Source organism: Oncorhynchus keta, unplaced genomic scaffold, assembly GCF_023373465.1.
Source record: "Oncorhynchus keta strain PuntledgeMale-10-30-2019 unplaced genomic scaffold, Oket_V2 Un_contig_8417_pilon_pilon, whole genome shotgun sequence".
Classification (NCBI taxonomy): domain Eukaryota; kingdom Metazoa; phylum Chordata; class Actinopteri; order Salmoniformes; family Salmonidae; genus Oncorhynchus; species Oncorhynchus keta.
Window position 1 is genome coordinate 1 of NW_026290045.1, and position 18,425 is coordinate 18,425.

Below are 18,425 nucleotides of genomic sequence, written 5' to 3' on the forward strand. Positions count from 1 at the left end.
TCTCCTCCCCAGGGACTTTGCGTACGTAGCGAGGGATAAGGACACCAGGATTCTGAAGTGTCATGTGTTCCGTTGTGACACTCCAGCTAAAGCCATCGCTACCAGCCTCCACCTCATCTGCTCTCGGGTGAGTAACCTATACCCTACTCCCTGTACCCTAAAGCCATCGCTGCCAGCCTCCACCTCATCTGCTCTAGGGTGAGTAACCTACACCCTACTCCCTGTACCCTATACTATACACCCTACTCCCTGTACCCTATACCCTACTCCCTGTACCCTATACCCTGTACCCTATACACCCTGAACCCTATACCCTACTCCCTGTACCCTACACCCTGTACCCTAAAGCCATCGCTACCAGCCTCCACCTCATCTGCTCTAGGGTGAGTAACCTATACCCTACTCCCTGTACCCTATACCCTGTACCCTATACACCCTGAACCCTATACCCTACTCCCTGTACCCTACTCCCTGTACCCTAAAGCCATCGCTACCAGCCTCCACCTCATCTGCTCTAGGGTGAGTAACCTATACCCTACTCCCTGTACCCTATACCCTGTACCCTATACTATACACCCTGTACCCTATACCCTTTACCCTATACTATACACCCTGCTATGCCTATACCCTGGACCCTATACTATACACCCTGAACCCTATACCCTACACCCTGTACCCTACACTCTGTACCCTATACCCTACACCCTGTACCCTATACCCTACACCCTGTACCCTACACTCTGTACCCTATACCCTACTCCCTGTACCCTATACCCTGTACCCTATACACCCTGAACCCTATACCCTACTCCCTGTACCCTACTCCCTGTACCCTAAAGCCATCGCTACCAGCCTCCACCTCATCTGCTCTAGGGTGAGTAACCTACACCCTACTCCCTGTACCCTATACCCTGTACCCTATACACCCTGAACCCTATACCCTACTCCCTGTACCCTACACCCTGTACCCTAAAGCCATCGCTACCAGCCTCCACCTCATCTGCTCTAGGGTGAGTAACCTATACCCTACTCCCTGTACCCTATACCCTGTACCCTATACACCCTGAACCCTATACCCTACTCCCTGTACCCTACTCCCTGTACCCTAAAGCCATCGCTACCAGCCTCCACCTCATCTGCTCTAGGGTGAGTAACCTATACCCTACTCCCTGTACCCTATACCCTGTACCCTATACTATACACCCTGTACCCTATACCCTTTACCCTATACTATACACCCTGTACCCTATACCCTGTACCTATACTATACACCCTGAACTCCTATACCCTACACCCTGTACCCTACACTCTGTACCCTATACCCTACACCCTGTACCCTATACCCTACACCCTGTACCCTACACTCTGTACCCTATACCCTACTCCCTGTACCCTATACCCTGTACCCTATACACCCTGAACCCTATACCCTACTCCCTGTACCCTACTCCCTGTACCCTAAAGCCATCGCTACCAGCCTCCACCTCATCTGCTCTAGGGTGAGTAACCTACACCCTACTCCCTGTACCCTATACCCTACTCCCTACACACCCTGAACCCTATACCCTACACCCTACTCCCTGTACCCTAAAGCCATCGCTATACTATACGCCTGTACCCTACACCCTAAAAAAGCCATCGCTACCAGCCTCCACCTCATCTGCTCTAGGGTGAGTAACCTATACCCTACTCCTGTACCCTATACCCTGTACCCTACACTCTGTACCCTACACCCTACTCCCCTGTACCCTATACCCTACTTCCCTACACACCCTGAACCCTATGCCCTACACCCTACTCCCTGTACCCCTAAAGCCATCGCTATACTATACACCCTGTACCCTACACCCTAAAGCCATCGTTACCAGCTCCACTCTCATCTGCTCTAGGGTGAGTAACCTATACCCTACTCCCTGTACCCTATACCCTGTGCCCTACACTCTGTGCCCTATACCCTACACCCTATACCCTGTACCTATACCCTAAAGCCATCGCTACCAGCCTCCACCTCATCTGCTCTAGGGTGAGTGCCCTACACCCTACTCCTGTACCCTATGCCCTACTCCCTACACACCCTGAACCTATACCCTACACCTACTCCCTGTACCCTAAAGCCATCGCTATACTATACACCCTGTACCCTATACCCTAAAGCCATCGCTACCAGCCTCCACCTCATCTGCTCTAGGGTGAGTAACCTACACCCTACTCCCTGTACCCTACACCCTACTCCCTACACACCCTGAACCCTATACCCTACACCCTACTCCCTGTACCCTAAAGCCATCGCTACCAGCCTCCACCTCATCTGCTCTAGGGTGAGTAACCTACACCCTACTCCCTGTACCCTATACCCTATACCCTGTACCTATACACCCTGAACCCTATACCCTACTCCCTGTACCCTACACCCTGTACCCTAAAGCCATCGCTACCAGCCTCCACCTCATCTGCTCTAGGGTGAGTAACCTATACCCTACTCCCTGTACCCTATACGCCTGTACCCTATACACCCTGAACCCTATACCCTACTCGCCCTGTACTGCTACTCCCTGTACCCTAAAGCCATGCTACCAGCCTCCACCTCATCTGCTCTAGGGTGAGTAACCTATACCCTACTCCCTGTACCCTATACCCTGTACCCTATACTATACACCCTGTACCCTATACCCTTTACCCTATACTATACACCCTGTACCCTATACCCTGTACCCTATACTATACACCCTGAACCCTATACCCTACACCCTGTACCCTACACTCTGTACCCTATACCCTACACCCTGTACCCTATACCCTACACCCTGTACCCTACACTCTGTACCCTATACCCTACTCCCTGTACCCTATACCCTGTACCCTATACACCCTGAACCCTATACCCTACTCCCTGTAGCCTACTCCCTGTACCCTAAAGCCATCGCTACCAGCCTCCACCTCATCTGCTCTAGGGTGAGTAACCTACACCCTACTCCCTGTACCCTATACCCTACTCCCCTACACACCCTGAACCCTATACCCTACACCCTACTCCCTGTACCCTAAAGCCATGTGCTATACTATACACCCTGTACCCTACACCCTAAAGCCATCGCTACCAGCCCTCCACCTCATCTGCTCTAGGGTGAGTAACTCTATGCCCTACTCCCTGTACCCTATACCCTGTACCCTACACTCTGTACCCTACACCCTACTCCCTGTACCCTGCCCCTACTGCCCTACACACCCTGAACCCTATACCCTACACCCTACTCCTGTACCCTAAAGCCATCGCTATACTATACACCCTGTACCCCTACACCCTAAAGCCATCGCTACCAGCCTCCACCTCATCTGCTCTAGGGTGAGTAACCTATACCCTACTGCCCTGTACCCTATACCCTGTACCCTCACTCTGTACCCTATACCCTACACCCTATACCCTGTACCCTATACCCTAAAGCCATCGCTACCAGCCTCCACCTCATCTGCTCTAGGGTGAGTACCCTACACCCTACTCCCTGTACCCTATACCCTACTCCCTACACACACCCTGAACCCTATACCCTACACCCTACTTCCCTGTACCCTAAAGCCATCGTTATACTATACACCCTGTACCCTATACCCTAAAGCTATCGCTACCAGCCTCCACTCATCTGCTCTAGGTGAGTAACCTACACCCTACTCCCTGTACCCTACACCCTACTCCCTACACACCTGAACCCTATACCCTACACCCTACTTCCCTGTACCCTAAAGCCATCGCTACCAGCCTCCACCTCATCTGCTCTAGGGTGAGTAACATATACCCTACACCCTATACCCTACACCCTACTCCCTGTACCCTATACCCTGTACCCTATACTATACACCCTGAACTCTATACCCTACTCCTGTACCCTAAAGCCATCGCTACCAGCCTCCACCTCATCTGCTCTAGGGTGAGTAACCTATACCCTACACCCTGTACCCTATACCCTGTACCCTATACCCTGTACCCTATACCCTAAAGCCATCGCTACCAGCCTCCACCTCATCTGCTCTAGGGTGAGTAACCTATACCCTACTCCCTGTACCCTATACTATACACCCTGAACCCTATACCCTACTCCCTGTACCCTAAAGTCATCGCTACCCTACACCTCATCTGCTCTAGGGTGAGTAACCTACACCCTACACCCTGTACCCTATACTATACACCCTGTACCCTACACCCTACTCCCTGTACCCTACACCCTATACCCTGTACCCTAAAGCCATCGCTACCAGCCTCCACCTCATCTGCTCTAGGGTGAGTAACCTATACCCTACTCCCTGTACCCTATACACTCTGTACCCTACACCCTACTCCTGTACCCTAAAGCCATCGCTACCAGCCTCCACCCTATCTGCCCTCGGGTGACCCTACCCTACTCCCTGTACCCTATACCCTACTCCTGTACCCTAAAGCCATCGCTACCAGCCTCCACCTCATCTGCTCTAGGGTGAGTAACCTACACCCTACTCCCTGTACCCTATACTATACACCCTGTACCCTATACCCTACTTCCCTGTACCCTATCCCTGTACCCTATACTATACACCCTGAACCCTATACCCTACTCCCTGTACCCTATACTATACACCCTACACCCTAAAGCCGCTACCAGCCTCCACCTCTCTGCTCTAGGGTGAGTAACCCTACCCTACTCCTGTAACCTACACCCTACTCCCTGTACCCTATACTATACACCTGCACCCTATACCCTACTCCCTGTACCCTATACCCTGTACTCCTATACTATACACCCTACACCCTAAAGCCATCGCTACCAGCCTCCACCTCATCTGCTCTCGGGTGAGTAACCTACACCCTACTCCCTGTACCCTATACCCTGTACCCTATACCCTAAAGCCATCGCACAGCCTCCACCTCATCTGCTCTCGGGTGAGTAACATACACCTACTCCCACCCTACCCCTGTACCCTATACCCTACTCCCTGTACCCTATACCCTACTCCCTGTACCCTAAAGCCATCGCTGTACCAGCCTCCACCTCTCCCTCTAGGGTGAGTAACATACACCCTACTCCTATACCCTACACCCTATACCCTACACCCTACTGCCTGTGCCCTATACCCTACTCCTGTACCCTAAAGCCATCCGCTACCAGCCTCCACCTCATCTGCTCGGGTGAGTAACCTACACCCTACTCCCTGTACCCTATACCCTGTACCCTATACACCCTGAACCCTAAAGCCTACTCCCTATACCCTACTCCCTGTACCCTAAAGCCATACACCCTGAACCTCATCTGCTCTAGGGTGAGTCACCTATACCCTACTCCCTGTACCCTATACTATACACCCTGAACCCTATACCCTACTCCCTGTACCCTAAAGTCATCGCTACCCTACACCTCATCTGCTCTAGGGTGAGTAACCTACACCCTACTCCCTGTACCCTAAAGCCATCGCTACCAGCCTCCACCTCATCTGCTCTCGGGTGAGTAACCTACACCCTACTCCCTGTACCCTAAAGCCATCGCTACCAGCTTCCACCTCATCTGCTCTAGGGTGAGTAACCTACACCCTACTCCCTGTACCCTACACCCTACTCCCTGTACCCTAAAGCCATCGCTATACTATACACCCTGTACCCTACACTCTGTACCCTACACCCTACTCCCTGTACCCTAAAGCCATCGCTACCAGCCTCCACCTCATCTGCTCTCGGGTGAGTAACCTACACCCTACTCCCTGTACCCTAAAGTCATCGCTACCCTACACCTCATCTGCTCTAGGGTGAGTAACCTACACCCTACTCCCTGTACCCTACACCCTATACCCTGTACCCTACACCCTAAAGCCATCGCTACCAGCCTCCACCTCATCTGCTCTAGGGTGAGTAACCTACACCCTACTCCCTGTACCCTATACCCTGTACCCTATACTATACACCCTGAACTCTATACCCTACACCCTGTACCCTACACCCTGTACCCTACACCCTACTCCCTGTAACCTACACCCTACTCCCTGTACCCTAAAGCCATCGCTACCAGCCTCCACCTCATCTGCTCTAGGGTGAGTAACCTACACCCTACTCCCTGTACCCTATACCCTGTACCCTACACCCTATACCCTACACCCTATCCCTGTACCCTAAATACTACCAGCCTCCACCTCATCTGCTCGGGTGAGTAACCTACACCCTACTCCCTGTACCCTACACCCTACTCCCTGTACCCTATACCCTACTCCCTGTACCCTACACCCTATACCCTGTACCCTAAAGCATCGCTACCAGCCTCCACCTCATCTGCTCTAGGGTGAGTAACCTATACCCTACTCCTGCGCCCTACCCTATACCCTGTACCCTAAAGTCATCGCTACCCTACACCTCATCTGCTCTAGGGTGAGTAACCTACACCCTACTCCCTGTACCCTAAAGCCATCGCTACCAGCCTCCACCTCATCTGCTCTAGGGTGAGTAACCTACACCCTACTCCCTGTACCCTATACTATACACCCTGAACCCTATACCCTACACCCTAAAGCCATCGCTACCAGCCTCCACCTCATCTGCTCTAGGGTGAGTAACCTACACCCTACTCCCTGTACCCTAAAGCCATCGCTACCCTACACCTCATCTGCTCTAGGGTGAGTAACCTACACCCTACTCCCTGTACCCTATACCCTACTCCCTGTACCCTAAAGCCATCGCTACCAGCCTCCACCTCATCTGCTCTAGGGTGAGTCACCTACACCCTACTCCCTGTACCCTATACTATACACTCTGTACCCTACACCCTACTCCCTGTACCCTATACCCTACTCCCTGTACCCTAAAGCCATCGCTACCAGCCTCCACCTCATCTGCTCTAGGGTGAGTCACCTACACCCTACTCCCTGTACCCTATACTATACACTCTGTACCCTACACCCCTACTCCTGTACCCTATACCCTACTCCCTGTACCCTAAAGCCATCGCTACCAGCCTCCACCTCATTCGCTCTAGGGGTGAGTAACCTACCACCCTACTCCTGTACCCTATACCCTACTCCCTGTACCCTAAAGCCATCGCTACCAGCCTCCACCTCATCTGCTCTAGGGTGAGTCACCTACACCCTACTCCTGTACTATACTATACACTCTGTACCCTACACCCTACTCCCTGTACCCTATACTATACACTCTGTACCCTATACCCTACACCCTGTACCCTACACTTGTACCCTACACCCTACTCCCTGTACCCTAAAGCCATCGCTACCAGCCTCCACCTCATCTGCTCTAGGGTGAGTAACCTATACCCTACTTCCCTGTACCCTATACCTGTACCCACACTCTGTACCCTATACCCTACACCCTATACCCTGTACCCTATACCCTAAAGCCATCGCTACCAGCCTCCACCTCATCTGCTCTAGGGTGAGTCACCTACACCCTACTCCCTGTACCCTATACCCACTCCCTACACACCCTGAACCCTATACTACACCTTACTCCCTGGGTAAAGTCATCCTATACTATACCCCTGTACCCTATACCCTAAAGCCATCGCTACCAGCCTCCACCTCATCTGCTCTAGGGTGAGTAACCTACACCCTACTCCCTGTACCCTACACCCTACTCCTACACACACCTGGAACCTATACCCTCACCCTACTCCCTGTACCCTAAAGCCATCGCTACCAGCCTCCACCTCATCTGCTCTAGGGTGAGTAACATATACCCTACACCCTATACCCTACACCCTACTCCCTGTACCCTATACCCTGTACCCTATACTATACACCCTGAACTCTATATTCTACCCCTGTACCCTAAAGCCATCGCTACAGCCTCCATTCTCATCTGCTCTAGGGTGAGTAACCTATACCCTACACTCCTGTACCCTATACCCTGTACCCTATACCCTGTGCCTATACTTCCTAAAGCTATCGCGCCAGCCTCCACCTCATCTGCTCTAGGTGAGTAACCTATACCCTACTCCCTGTACCCTATACTATACACCCTGAACCCTATACCCTACTCCTGTACCCTAAAAAGTCATCGCTACCCTACACCTCATCTGCTCTAGGTGAGTAACCTACACCCTACACCTGTACCCTATACTATACACCCTGTACCCTACACCCTACTCCCTGTACCCTACACCTATACCCTGTACCCTAAAGCCATCGCTACCAGCCTCCACCTCATCTGCTCTAGGGTGAGTAACTATACCCTACTCCTGTGCCCTATACACTCTGTACCCTACACCCTACTCCCTGTACCCTAAAGCCATCGCTACCAGCCTCCACCTCATCTGCTCTCGGGTGAGTAACCCACACCCTACTTCCCTGTACCTATACCCTACTCCTGTACCCTAAAGCCATCGCTACCAGCTCTCCACCTCATCTGCTCTAGGGTGAGTAACCTACACCCTACTCCCTGTACCCTATACTATACACCCTGTACCCTATACCCTACTTCCCTGTACCCTATACCCTGTACCCTATACTATACACCCTGAACCCTATACCCTACTCCTGTACCCTATACTATACACCCTACACCTAAAGCCATCGCTACCAGCCTCCACCTCATCTGCTCTAGGGTGAGTAACCACACCCTACTCCCTGTACCCTATACCCCTGTACCCTACACCCTGAACCCTATGCCCTACTCCCTGTACCCTACACCCTGTACCCTAAAGCCATCGCTACCAGCCTCCACCTCATCTGCTCTAGGGTGAGTAACCTATACCCTACTCCCTGTACCCTATACCCTGTACCCTATACACCCTGAACCCTATACCCTACTCCCTGTACCCTACTCCCTGTACCCTAAAGCCATCGCTACCAGCCTCCACCTCATCTGCTCTAGGGTGAGTAACCTATACCCTACTCCCTGTACCCTATACCCTGTACCCTATACTATACACCCTGTACCCTATACCCTTTACCCTATACTATACACCCTGTACCCTATACCCTGTACCCTATACTATACACCCTGAACCCTATACCCTACACCCTGTACCCTACACTCTGTACCCTATACCCTACACCCTGTACCCTATACCCTACACCCTGTACCCTACACTTGTACCCTATACCTACTCCCTGTACCCTATACCCTGTACCCTATACACCCTGAACCCTATACCCTACTCCCTGTACCCTACTCCCTGTACCCTAAAGCCATCGCTACCAGCCTCCACCTCATCTGCTCTAGGGTGAGTAACCTACACCCTACTCCCTGTACCCTATACCCTACTCCCTACACACCCTGAACCCTATACCCTACACCCTACTCCCTGTACCCTAAAGCCATCGCTATACTATACACCCTGTACCCTACACCCTAAAGCCATCGCTACCAGCCTCCACCTCATCTGCTCTAGGGTGAGTAACCTATACCCTACTCCCTGTACCCTATACCCTGTACCCTACACTCTGTACCCTACACCCTACTCCCTGTACCCTATACCCTACTCCCTACACACCCTGAACCCTATACCCTACACCCTACTCCCTGTACCCTAAAGCCATCGCTATACTATACACCCTGTACCCTACACCCTAAAGCCATCGCTACCAGCTCTCACCTCATCTGCTCTAGGGTGAGTAACCTATACTCTACTTCCTGTACCCTATACCCTGTACCCTACACTCTGTACCCTATACCTACACTATACCTGTACCCTATGCCTAAAGCTATCGCTACCAGCCTCCCTCATTTGCTCTAGGGTGAGTGCCCTACACCTACTCCCTGTACCCTATACCCTACTCCCTACACACCCTGAACCCTATACCCTACACCCTACTCCCTGTACCCTAAAGCCATCGCTATACTATACACCCTGTACCTATACCCTAAAGCCATCGCTACCAGCCTCCACCTCATCTGCTCTAGGGTGAGTAACCTACACCCTACTCCCTGTACCCTACACCCTACTCCCTACACACCCTGAACCCTATACCCTACACCCACTTCTGTACCCTAAAGCCATCGCTACCAGCCTCCACCTCATCTGCTCTAGGGTGAGTAACCTACACCCTACTCCTGTACCCTATACCCTGTACCCTATACACCTGAACCCTATACCCTACTCCCTGTACCCTACACCTGTACCCTAAAGCCATCGCTACCAGCCTCCACTCATCTGCTCTAGGGTGAGTAACCTGCCCCTACTCCCTGTACCCTATACCCTGTAACCCTATACACCCTGAACCCTATACCCTACTCCCTGTACCCTACTCCCTGTACCCTAAAGCCATCGCTACCAGCCTCCACCTCATCTGCTCTAGGGTGAGTAACCTATACCCTACTCCCTGTACCCTATACCCTGTACCCTATACTATACACCCTGTACCCTATACCCTTTACCCTATACTATACACCCTGTACCCTATACCCTGTACCCTATACTATACACCCTGAACCCTATACCCTACACCCTGTACCCTACACTCTGTACCCTATACCCTACACCCTGTACCCTATACCCTACACCCTGTACCCTACACTCTGTACCCTATACCCTACTCCCTGTACCCTATACCCTGTACCCTATACACCCTGAACCCTATACCCTACTCCCTGTACCCTACTCCCTGTACCCTAAAGCCATCGCTACCAGCCTCCACCTCATCTGCTCTAGGGTGAGTAACCTACACCCTACTCCCTGTACCCTATACCCTACTCCCTACACACCCTGAACCCTATACCCTACACCCTACTCCCTGTACCCTAAAGCCATCGCTATACTATACACCCTGTACCCTACACCCTAAAGCCATCGCTACCAGCCTCCACCTCATCTGCTCTAGGGTGAGTAACCTATACCCTACTCCCTGTACCCTATACCCTGTACCCTACACTCTGTACCCTACACCCTACTCCCTGTACCCTATACCCTACTCCCTACACACCCTGAACCCTATACCCTACACCCTACTCCCTGTACCCTAAAGCCATCGCTATACTATACACCCTGTACCCTACACCCTAAAGCCATCGCTACCAGCCTCCACCTCATCTGCTCTAGGGTGAGTAACCTATACCCTACTCCCTGTACCCTATACCCTGTACCCTACACTCTGTACCCTATACCCTACACCCTATACCCTGTACCCTATACCCTAAAGCCATCGCTACCAGCCTCCACCTCATCTGCTCTAGGGTGAGTACCCTACACCCTACTCCCTGTACCCTATACCCTACTCCCTACACCCTGAACCCTATACCCTACACCCTACTTCCCTGTACCCTAAAGCCATCGCTATACTATACACCTGTACCCTATACCCTAAAGCCATCGCTACCAGCCTCCACCTCATCTGCTCTAGGGTGAGTAACCTACACCCTACTCCTGTACCCTACACCCTACTCCCTACACACCCTGAACCCTATACCCTACACCCTACTCCTGTACCCTAAAGCCATCGCTACCAGCCTCCACCTCATCTGCTCTAGGGTGAGTAAACATATACCCTACACCCTATACCCTACACCCTACCCTGTACCTATACCCTGTACCCTATACTATACACCCTGAACTCTATACCCTACTCCCTGTACCCTAAAGCCATCGTTACCAGCCTCCACCTCATCTGCTCTAGGGTGAGTAACCTATACCCTACACCCTGTACCCTATACCCTGTACCCTATACCCTGTACCCTATACCCTAAAGCCATCGCTACCAGCCTCCACCTCATCTGCTCTAGGGTGAGTAACCTATACCCTACTCCCTGTACCCTATACTATACACCCTGAACCCTATACCCTACTCCCTGTACCCTAAAGTCATCGCTACCCTACACCTCATCTGCTCTAGGGTGAGTAACCTACACCCTACACCCTGTACCCTATACTATACACCCTGTACCCTACACCCTACTCCCTGTACCCTACACCCTATACCCTGTACCCTAAAGCCATCGCTACCAGCCTCCACCTCATCTGCTCTAGGGTGAGTAACCTATACCCTACTCCCTGTACCCTATACACTCTGTACCCTACACCCTACTCCCTGTACCCTAAAGCCATCGCTACCAGCCTCCACCTCATCTGCTCGGGTGAGTAACCTACACCCTACTCCCTGTACCCTATACCCTACTCCCTGTACCCTAAAGCCATCGCTACCAGCCTCCACTCATCTGCTCTAGGGTGAGTAACCTACACCCTACTCCCTGTACCCTATACTATACACCCTGTACCCTATACCCTACTCCCTGTACCCTATACCCTGTACCCTATACTATACACCCTGAACCCTATACCCTACTCCCTGTACCCTATACTATACACCCTACACCCTAAAGCCATCGCTACCAGCCTCCACCTCATCTGCTCTAGGGTGAGTAACCTATACCCTACTCCCTGTAACCTACACCCTACTCCCTGTACCCTATACTATACACCCTGTACCCTATACCCTACTCCCTGTACCCTATACCCTGTACCCTATACTATACACCCTACACCCTAAAGCCATCGCTACCAGCCTCCACCTCATCTGCTCTCGGGTGAGTAACCTACACCCTACTCCCTGTACCCTATACCCTGTACCCTATACCCTAAAGCCATCGCTACCAGCCTCCACCTCATCTGCTCTCGGGTGAGTAACATACACCCTACTCCCTGTACCCTACTCCCTGTACCCTATACCCTACTCCCTGTACCCTATACCCTACTCCCTGTACCCTAAAGCCATCGCTACCAGCCTCCACCTCATCTGCTCTAGGGTGAGTAACATACACCCTACTCCCTATACCCTACACCCTATACCCTACACCCTACTGCCTGTGCCCTATACCCTACTCCCTGTACCCTAAAGCCATCGCTACCAGCCTCCACCTCATTCTCTCGGGTGAGTAACCTACACCTACTCCCTGTACCCTATACCCTGTACCCTATACACCCTGAACCCTATACCCTACTCCTATACCCTACTCCCTGTACCTAAAGCCATCGCTACCAGCCTCCACCTCATCTGCTCTAGGGTGAGTCACCTATACCCTACTCCCTGTACCCTATACTATACACCCTGAACCCTATACCCTACTCCCTGTACCCTAAAGTCATCGCTACCCTACACCTCATCTGCTCTAGGGTGAGTAACCTACACCCTACTCCCTGTACCCTAAAGCCATCGCTACCAGCCTCCACCTCATCTGCTCTCGGGTGAGTAACCTATACCCTACTCCCTGTACCCTATACCCTGTACCCTATACTATACACCCTGAACCCTATACCCTACACCCTGTACCCTACACCCTGTACCCTACACCCTACTCCCTGTAACCTACACCCTACTCCCTGTACCCTAAAGCCATCGCTACCAGCCTCCACCTCATCTGCTCTAGGGTGAGTAACCTACACCCTACTCCCTGTACCCTACACCCTACTCCCTGTACCCTAAAGCCATCGCTATACTATACACCCTGTACCCTACACTCTGTACCCTACACCCTACTCCCTGTACCCTAAAGCCATCGCTACCAGCCTCCACCTCATCTGCTCTCGGGTGAGTAACCTACACCCTACTCCCTGTACCCTAAAGTCATACTACCCTACACCTCATCTGCTCTAGGGTGAGTAACACCCTACTCCCTGTACCCTACACCCTATACCCTGTACCCTACACCCTAAAGCCATCGCTACCAGCCTCCACTCATCTGCTCTAGGGTGAGTAACCTACACCCTACTCCCTGTACCCTATGCCCTATTCTATACTATACACCCTGAACTCTATACCCACCCTGTACCCTACACCCTGTACCTACCTACTCCCTGTAACCTACACCCTACTCCCTGTACCCTAAAGCCATCGCTACCAGCCTCCACTCATCTGCTCTAGGGTGAGTAACCCACCCTACTCCTGTACCCTACACCCTACTCCCTGTACCCTGTACCCTATACCCTGTACCCTAAAGCCATCGCTACCAGCCTCCACTCATCTGCTCTAGGGTGAGTAACCTATACCCTACTCCCTGTACCCTACACCCTATGCCCTGTACCTAAAGTCATCTGCCCTACACTCCATCTGCTCTAGGGTGAGTAACCTACACCCTACTCCTGTACCCTAAAGCCATCGCTACCAGCCTCCACCTCATCTGCTCTAGGGTGAGTAACTACACCCTACTCCCTGTACCCTATACTATACACCCTGAACCCTATACCCTACACCCTAAAGCCATCGCTACCAGCCTCCACCTCACCTCTAGGGTGAGTAACCCAGCTTCACCCTACTCCTGTACCCTAAAGCCATCGCTACCCTACACTCATCTGCCTTAGGTGAGTAACCTCACCCTACTCCCTGTACCCTAAAGCCATCGCTACCAGCCTCCACCTCATCTGCTCTAGGGTGAGTAACCCTACCCTGTGCCCTATACTATACACTCTGTACCCTACACCTTACCCTGTACCCTATAACCTCTGTGCCCTAAAGCTATCGCTACTCAGCCTCCACTCATCTGCTCTAGGTGAGTCACCTACACCCTACTCCCTGTACCCTATACTATACACTCTGTACCCCTACACCCTACTCCCTGTACCCTATACCCTACCCCTGTACCCTAAAGCCATCGCTACCAGCCTCCACCTCATCTGCTCTAGGGTGAGTAACCTACACCCTACTCCTGTACCCTATACCCTACTCCTGTACCTAAAGCCATACCAGCCTCCACATCTGCTCTAGGGTGAGTCACCTACACCCTACTCCTGTACCCTATACTATACACTCTGTACCCTACACCCTACTCCCTGTACCCTATACTATACACACCCTATACCCTACACCCTGTACCCTACACTCTGTACCCTACACCCTACTCCCTGTACCCTAAAGCCATCGCTACCAGCCTCCACCTCATCTGCTCTAGGGTGAGTAACCTATACCCTACTCCCTGTACCAAATACCCTGTACCCTACACTCTGTACCCTATACCCTACACCCTATACCCTGTACCCTATACCCTAAAGCCATCGCTACCAGCCTCCACCTCATCTGCTCTAGGGTGAGTACCCTACACCCTACTCCCTGTACCCTATACCCTACTCCCTACACACCCTGAACCCTATACCCTACACCCTACTCCCTGTACCCTACACCCTATACCCTGTACCCTACACCCTAAAGCCATCGCTACCAGCCTCCACCTCATCTGCTCTAGGGTGAGTAACCTACACCCTACTCCCTGTACCCTATACCCTGTACCCTATACTATACACCCTGAACTCTATACCCTACACCCTGTACCCTACACCCTGTACCCTACACCCTACTCCCTGTAACCTACACCCTACTCCCTGTACCCTAAAGCCATCGCTACCAGCCTCCACCTCATCTGCTCTAGGGTGAGTAACCTACACCCTACTTCCCTGTACCCTATACCCTGTACCCTACACCCTATACCCTACACCCTACTCCCTGTACCCTAAAGCCATCGCTACCAGCCTCCACCTCATCTGCTCTCGGGTGAGTAACCTACACCCTACTCCCTGTACCCTACACCCTACTCCCTGTACCCTATACCCTACTCCCTGTACCCTACACCCTATACCCTGTACCCTAAAGCCATCGCTACCAGCCTCCACCTCATCTGCTCTAGGGTGAGTAACCTATACCCTACTCCCTGTACCCTACACCCTATACCCTGTACCCTAAAGTCATCGCTACCCTACACCTCATCTGCTCTAGGGTGAGTAACCTACACCCTACTCCCTGTACCCTAAAGCCATCGCTACCAGCCTCCACCTCATCTGCTCTAGGGTGAGTAACCTACACCCTACTCCCTGTACCCTATACTATACACCCTGAACCCTATACCCTACACCCTAAAGCCATCGCTACCAGCCTCCACCTCATCTGCTCTAGGGTGAGTAACCTACACCCTACTCCCTGTACCCTAAAGCCATCGCTACCCTACACCTCATCTGCTCTAGGGTGAGTAACCTACACCCTACTCCCTGTACCCTAAAGCCATCGCTACCAGCCTCCACCTCATCTGCTCTAGGGTGAGTCACCTACACCCTACTCCCTGTACCCTATACTATACACTCTGTACCCTACACCCTACTCCCTGTACCCTATACCCTACTCCCTGTACCCTAAAGCCATCGCTACCAGCCTCCACCTCATCTGCTCTAGGGTGAGTCACCTACACCCTACTCCCTGTACCCTATACTATACACTCTGTACCCTACACCCTACTCCCTGTACCCTATACCCTACTCCCTGTACCCTAAAGCCATCGCTACCAGCCTCCACCTCATCTGCTCTAGGGTGAGTAACCTACACCCTACTCCCTGTACCCTATACCCTACTCCCTGTACCCTAAAGCCATCGCTACCAGCCTCCACCTCATCTGCTCTAGGGTGAGTCACCTACACCCTACTCCCTGTACCCTATACTATACACTCTGTACCCTACACCCTACTCCCTGTACCCTATACTATACACTCTGTACCCTATACCCTACACCCTGTACCCTACACTCTGTACCCTACACCCTACTCCCTGTACCCTAAAGCCATCGCTACCAGCCTCCACCTCATCTGCTCTAGGGTGAGTAACCTATACCCTACTCCCTGTACCCTATACCCTGTACCCTACACTCTGTACCCTATACCCTACACCCTATACCCTGTACCCTATACCCTAAAGCCATCGCTACCAGCCTCCACCTCATCTGCTCTAGGGTGAGTACCCTACACCCTACTCCCTGTACCCTATACCCTACTCCCTACACACCCTGAACCCTATACCCTACACCCTACTCCCTGTACCCTAAAGCCATCGCTATACTATACACCCTGTACCCTATACCCTAAAGCCATCGCTACCAGCCTCCACCTCATCTGCTCTAGGGTGAGTAACCTACACCCTACTCCCTGTACCCTACACCCTACTCCCTACACACCCTGAACCCTATACCCTACACCCTACTCCCTGTACCCTAAAGCCATCGCTACCAGCCTCCACCTCATCTGCTCTAGGGTGAGTAACATATACCCTACACCCTATACCCTACACCCTACTCCCTGTACCCTATACCCTGTACCCTATACTATACACCCTGAACTCTATACCCTACTCCCTGTACCCTAAAGCCATCGCTACCAGCCTCCACCTCATCTGCTCTAGGGTGAGTAACCTATACCCTACACCCTGTACCCTATACCCTGTACCCTATACCCTGTACCCTATACCCTAAAGCCATCGCTACCAGCCTCCACCTCATCTGCTCTAGGGTGAGTAACCTATACCCTACTCCCTGTACCCTATACTATACACCCTGAACCCTATACCCTACTCCCTGTACCCTAAAGTCATCGCTACCCTACACCTCATCTGCTCTAGGGTGAGTAACCTACACCCTACACCCTGTACCCTATACTATACACCCTGTACCCTACACCCTACTCCCTGTACCCTACACCCTATACCCTGTACCCTAAAGCCATCGCTACCAGCCTCCACCTCATCTGCTCTAGGGTGAGTAACCTATACCCTACTCCCTGTACCCTATACACTCTGTACCCTACACCCTACTCCCTGTACCCTAAAGCCATCGCTACCAGCCTCCACCTCATCTGCTCTCGGGTGAGTAACCTACACCCTACTCCCTGTACCCTATACCCTACTCCCTGTACCCTAAAGCCATCGCTACCAGCCTCCACCTCATCTGCTCTAGGGTGAGTAACCTACACCCTACTCCCTGTACCCTATACTATACACCCTGTACCCTATACCCTACTCCCTGTACCCTATACCCTGTACCCTATACTATACACCCTGAACCCTATACCCTACTCCCTGTACCCTATACTATACACCCTACACCCTAAAGCCATCGCTACCAGCCTCCACCTCATCTGCTCTAGGGTGAGTAACCTATACCCTACTCCCTGTAACCTACACCCTACTCCCTGTACCCTATACTATACACCCTGTACCCTATACCCTACTCCCTGTACCCTATACCCTGTACCCTATACTATACACCCTACACCCTAAAGCCATCGCTACCAGCCTCCACCTCATCTGCTCTCGGGTGAGTAACCTACACCCTACTCCCTGTACCCTATACCCTGTACCCTATACCCTAAAGCCATCGCTACCAGCCTCCACCTCATCTGCTCTCGGGTGAGTAACATACACCCTACTCCCTGTACCCTACTCCCTGTACCCTATACCCTACTCCCTGTACCCTATACCCTACTCCCTGTACCCTAAAGCCATCGCTACCAGCCTCCACCTCATCTGCTCTAGGGTGAGTAACATACACCCTACTCCCTATACCCTACACCCTATACCCTACACCCTACTGCCTGTGCCCTATACCCTACTCCCTGTACCCTAAAGCCATCGCTACCAGCCTCCACCTCATCTGCTCTCGGGTGAGTAACCTACACCCTACTCCCTGTACCCTATACCCTGTACCCTATACACCCTGAACCCTA

At 52.2% G+C, this 18,425-nt stretch overlaps 1 protein-coding gene across 1 annotated transcript in view; it reads left to right on the top strand.

Annotated features, from left to right (window-relative positions):
• The first annotated feature begins 6 nt into the window (after positions 1-6).
• LOC127926827 (amyloid beta precursor protein binding family B member 2-like) overlaps positions 7-18,425 on the top strand; it is a 48,647-nt gene continuing 30,228 nt past the window's right edge. Inside the window, exon 1 of the mRNA XM_052512449.1 lies at positions 7-127. The gene's annotated coding sequence lies outside the window, so the exon portion shown is untranslated. The remainder of the gene's footprint in view (positions 128-18,425) is intronic.